Source organism: Strongylocentrotus purpuratus, unplaced genomic scaffold (genome assembly GCF_000002235.5).
Source record: "Strongylocentrotus purpuratus isolate Spur 01 unplaced genomic scaffold, Spur_5.0 spur5_scaffold_10, whole genome shotgun sequence".
Lineage (NCBI taxonomy): Eukaryota > Metazoa > Echinodermata > Echinoidea > Camarodonta > Strongylocentrotidae > Strongylocentrotus > Strongylocentrotus purpuratus.
This window is the reverse complement of record NW_022145595.1, coordinates 4,289,146-4,295,547: the sequence shown is the minus strand read 5'-3', so window position 1 is coordinate 4,295,547 and position 6,402 is coordinate 4,289,146.

The window sequence follows — 6,402 nt, the reverse complement described above, 5'->3', positions numbered from 1 at the left end:
AAAAATAAGTACGTGATACAATCCACACTAATTAACGAGTTTATTCTGGCATGTTTCGTTTTCCTACTACAGCATGACACTAATTAGCGTGTTTTTAAAGACTTGTCGAGAAAGAAAAGTGCAACGATATTTGTACTTAGCGGTCTCTTCTTCTGCAGATCGGGAGAAGAAAGTAAACCCATTAACGTAAATTAAATACAATAAATGTTCATACATAAGTCATTTTTGTTTGCACAAGTTAGTACATGTTTTCCTAATTCGCTTCAGTTACATTCTAAAGCTGTATACAGGGAGAAGACAGCAATATATGAGACCATCCCCTAACAGAAAAGCATGTAAATGGCTGAGTACCTTACCCAGTAAGTATATATACAAATAGAGAGATGAAATTGCTTACTGAAATTATTGCGGTGTAAGATTTATGGCCTGTAAATTGAGCATCGGATCACAAATACTAAACATATTTCACTGATAGCACGAAAACAACCCCAAAATAACAGATAGTCGAGTTAAACATTTTCCCTCAAAACATTGAAAAAGTAAATTGTATATCCATAGTTGTTTTTCATTGCAAAATGAAATTTGAAGAAAAATATAATAAATGAGTAATATATACTCTCTCACGCATCAAAATGACATGAATTGCTTGTCTTAAATATTGCGTGATACATTTATTTACCTATAACACAATTTAATTTGTCTGATTTGTAACAATATAAGATTAGCTCTATCGTCCTAAAAGCTTACAAACCATGCCATGGCCACTGTAAATGAAAGAGGGTAACACAAAGATACTTTAACCTGCAAAATAGATGTCTTTGTGGGTAATAAAAAGTGAAAGTCATCCTCGTCAGAAAATGACTAATGGCGGAAGTAAAGGGGATTATGGTAATAGATTTATTTGCATGTCGATGAGTAAGTTTAATTAAAATAGTCAATGAATGACCACGTGTCTCCCCAGCCCTGGTCTTACTATAATTCGTCTGTTTGGAGCCAAAAGGGCATCCACCCATGTACTGGTTCAAAGTGTTAACATCCTTCTTGTTTTAGTTATATGAATTATCGATTTGCATTCGGCGTGGTCGTTTTTATTAATTCTATGCGTGTTTGTCGACAGGACGGCTGAAGTGAAGGTTATTTGTAATAGCACTTCAAGATGATTAGACTTGACACACACTTAATAAAAAGCACTTGTAAGATCTTGAAGGGACCATTTTAATCTTGTTAAGTTCAACAATGGACATTTTGCATTTTTGCAATTCAGAAAGACCTTTAATTGATTTTACTTTGGTCGAGTTTACTGAGTATTCCGAACGTGCAAACATGACACGCATTTTAAACAAAGAATGCAAAACATCGTAAAGTAACCTTCTTTTTCTCGGGAATTTTAAATGATCTTTAGCAATTAAGACAAGCATTCAATTAACATGACGATGGTCGAATTAAGCCCCTTTATATGCGTTAAATATTGATAACTTGTACGGTCGTGTTTATAGGACTTTAATGTGGTAAAGTTTTACATTTTTGTGCTATATAACGATAGGTGTTTCCTTTAATTATATGGTATTTCAACAAGGTGATTTTCAGTGTAGGGGCCTAGTTGCATTTTCAATTCTTTGCAACTCAATGGATATAAGTTGGGGTTATTTTTTGTTACCATGGTTATGTACTTACGACTTAACAGTCCTGCCTCAATCTACAAACATCAGAATGTATGTTACGCGTATATAGAGCATCGTTAATTAGAACGAATTAATTGTAAAATAATGTACGCATTCTGTTGACATTTGAGTTTGTAATGGTCACATTAGCCGCTTTACCATGTTTGTATAAAGTCGCCTTTTATCGTACCGCCTGGAAGTGTAAAATGGCCGTTTATTTAGATTACCTGTATTTTCAAATGTTACTTCTCAGAATTAAAAGTTTGCAAGGACCAATAAACTTACGTAGGCCCCCTTTATAGGCCCACATTATTAAAGCATCACGTTACATTATACAGATTACGAAATGTTATTAGCTAATTCATTTGTGGTCTTTGGAAGGCATTTAATCGACTCCTATCTGTCGATATTCCCACTGTTTTTAAAGCTATCAACATTCTGATATTATGTTGTCTTGTCTATGTTTATCCCTCCTCCTCCTCCTCCTCATTCTCATCTTGACTTCTCTCTCTAGCTCCTTTTCCTCCCCATCTTTCTGCTGATACCCCAATTCCTTCCGTTCCTCGTCATCATCCTCTCATGTTTCTAATCTCGCATATTTAATTTTTTTTTTTTTTTTTTAAGAATTACAATATGAATTTGATTATGAATTAGCAGGAAACAAGAATCAAACGTTTGGAAGAGAGACATTTGTATTGTATTTATTTTCCGATCATATTAAAAAGACAAATAACATATGACATAAAACGAAATGAAACATAACAGAATAAAAAAAAAAAATTACATGTGTATATAGATTGCTTAAAATGATTGGCTGGATTGCCCGTTCAGTGTCATAAAAATATAGACACTGTTTTCCTGGGGGTCCAGGGAAAATTCGATATATCAACAGATGGCGCCATTCGCTTTTTGGTGTGGCCACGCAGTATGAAGTGACAGTTATCCTGCTTATAATCTTAAATGTAAAATACAACCAACTTGGATTAATAACTTTCGGAAACTTTGAAAGAATTTTTTGTAGTTGGATAGGATAAGTCCTGTCTGTTGGCTTGTAGTGGTCAAAAGAATACACAGCAGTTGGAGAGAGATAGAGAGGCAGAGAGAGAGAGAGAGAGAGAGAGCGGGAAAAGGGGGAAGGGGGGGGGGGGGTTAGAGGGATAAATGAGAAGAGAAGAAATGATATAAACAAACAGATGTAAGGACACATAGTGAGAAGAAGTGAAAGGGGGTTGGGGGATAGAAGGAGACATGTGGAAACACAAGCAGGCAGACAACAACAACTAGGGCAATGCAGCAAAAGGTTAGAGAGAACGAGTGTGAGGAATTAGAGAGACATGAGAGAAGCTAGGGAGAAACATGCATATCTAGACATAGAGTCCGATATAGAGAGAGAGAGAGAGAGAGAGAGAGAGAGAGAGATAGAGATAGAGAGAGAGAGAGAGAGAGAGAGAGAGAGAGAGAGAGGGGGGGGGGGGAGATAGAGAGGGAGGGGTAGAGAGATGATAAGGGTATAGGTAATGGCAGTGGAGAGAAGTGAAATGCCACCATGCAATTAGCTAATGAAATTTTGTCGGGGTATCAGCGAATGACGTGTGTGTTTGTCATACAGACCCGGATGTTATCTTTAGAATGATAAACGACATCTCTACCAAATGTCGTCTACTACTAAAACCTTAACCCTTTCTATGTTGTTAGAGGAACGTATTCTCGAAGGCGGCCCATCAACGTTAAACCTGGCTTAACTTAGCCAACTGATTTATGGAAGGCTGAGTGTAACCACTGACAAGTCTCTTACAAATTACTGTAATTACTAACAAAGAACATAAACTAATCAATTTGATCATGAAATGCAAATGAGAATTGACTCCAATAGAGACAAGTTTTTGTACCTTCATTTCGATGAAGAATCATTGTGATAATTATGGTTAGAATGGAGAGCTTAACGCGTTGCACTACATATCCGCAGACTAAATATGCGCACTTAGCCGGGGTTAAAAACTGTCTTAAGTTAGTATATGCGTTTTTCGAGGATCTTTAGTGTCACCTTAAAAAACAGGTGTTTTTCTGTCAATCGACACAATATAATACACATTCTTTAAAGCTATCTTTCAATATTTTCAAATGGTCGTAAAAGTCGCCAAATTCTTCGAATTCGTCTAAGAATGGGAAAAACACTAAAACTCTCAATTTATGTTTAACAAGGGAGAAGTGATGTTGGTGATGATAATGATAACAAGTATTAAGAATTCGCATCGCAGTCCAAATTACTTCAAAATAATAGATAACACGATATCTTTACAAGAAATTGCAAAACGAATCCATTTAAATGTAAATACTCTTATCCATCTTTCCATTACTTTTGAACAACATTTACCATTATCTTTTTCTATAATCCCCATTCGATGGGGGGGGGGGAGCATGTGCCCCTTGGTGGCTACACCCCTGACTAGAATAAAAGAAATAATGACACATGTTGCTCGTGAGTATACCCAACTTCATTGTTCGACTAACCTACGTGTGGCCTTTATCTTCGACTCAATTCGTCTATGAAAAAATTAATGATGGCGGCCCCCATAAAACGTTATTCATCATTCTAACATGCCCTTTCATTGTAATTGGGTTAACCGATGTACTTTTCACTAGGAATTTCATCTCATTAATTTTCGAATAGCAGCACACAAAGTGGCAAAATGGCGTTCAACGAAAAAGCGGTGAGCCCTGTAAAAGTTCAAAGCCCGAGAAGACGGAAAATACGGACAGCCTATTAATTCGGTCGCCATGAAATGGGGCGTTCTCAATTATTAACCGCAACGGTACGCTAGACCGGACGGACGGTGTTGCTGCCCGTCCGTTTCATGTATATATATATATATATATATATATATATATAGTATACAGCATGACCATTCTGTTCGTCTTAAAGGAATACGTCAGATGGAGAATATGAACAATAGCTGGACACGTAGTAGATGGCGAAAAAAGATGTATATAAAAAGGAGAATATAATTTTCAGAGAAAACTGCGATACGGACGAAGAGGGATGAGGGGATGGGGAAAGGAAAAAGTGTAGGGAAGACAAAAGGGAAAACATTCCTTATGTAATGCTTCTCATTCTTTAGCATTTTCATTTAAATGCAGTAACAACTTTTACAAATTTGATGAAGGCATAACCAAATTGTGGGTTTCGTGAAAACGTTTTCTTTTTGTTTAAATGAAGAATGTGATTGACTAAAGTTCACAAGGGACTTTAATTGAATATTCATGACCTCTCCGTCTAATGTGTCGTTAACCTACATACAAGATTAATCTGATAATGTTCATGTTGAAACATTCGCTGTTCGGAGTAATTTACAGAGAAAGTGTTTTAACAAGGGGCTAAGGATATCCCGTTATATCATGTGATACATGACGCTCGAAATACAAATTTCAATATCTCCTTTCTTATTTTTACGATCCTTTTCCCCCTCACTCTTTCCTTGATTTTTTATTTTCTTTCCTTTTCTCTTTCGATGTCTGGTGATGGCGATGGTGGGGGAGGGGTCCCTATGCCCCCTGTAGATGTTCCACTGATTACAGAGAATATATTTGTTTTGTATTGAGTCTGTCTCAACACAACCTTTAGCACGATTATAAAGAAGAACTCAAACATCGGACTGGTCCTTGTTTTCGGTCACATCTTTATTGATGAGAAGCAGAACACCTGGCAGGCAGAAGTCGGTATGAATAATGGATTTTACAAGATCGTCTAATTATCTTCCCCATCCCTACGTCTCGTTTGCATACACGACTCTGCGGTCTTCTCACGGTAGCTAATACCCCATTCACACAAAGAAGACATGCCACATACCAACAGAGGACCAACAGAAAGTTTCATTAGGATATTCCATATTGTTGTGTAACTTGATTGCGCTTGAATGAATATGCTAGGGTAATCCAGCTGCTTTTTAATACTGTAAAAGTATTTGTTTTCTTATTGGGTCGAAAAAATAGATACTACCACTAAACTACTGATACAACTACTACTACAACAACAACAACCATGTACTACTACTACTACTACTACTACTACTACTACTACTACTACTACTACTACTACTACTACTTCTACTACTACTACTATTACTTCTACTACTACTACTACTACTACTACTACTACTACTACTACTGCTACTTCTACTTCCACTACTACTATTACTTCTACTACTACTACTACTAATAATAATAATACTAATACTACTACTAATACTACTACTACTACTACTACTACTGCTACTACTACTTCTTCTACTACTATTACTTCTACTACTACTACTACTACTACTACTACTACTAATACTAATACTACTACTAATACTACTACTACTACTACTACTACTACTACTACTACTACTACTACTACGACTACTTCATCAATCGCCTTAGTAAGAAGTTTCTTTGATATTATGATTATAAACTATATCGTAGTTATCAACGAGACAATGCACTCGAAAAGAAGGTGAACGAACAGTCACATTTTATGAGAGTAATGCAGATTTTGGCGTTTCGTTCGAAATTCTGGGTAATTATAATCATCTCTCCTTTGCTACACTATTCTGCAGCGATATGCGGGACTATCCGAGTATCATATAATGTCTGCGGCAAGGGGAAAGCGATGGTGCCGGAACTACGGGAGGAACAGCGACCCAGATAGCTGGGTGAGGGCAGGCGACATGCCTATCAACGCTTTATCAAATTCGCATTC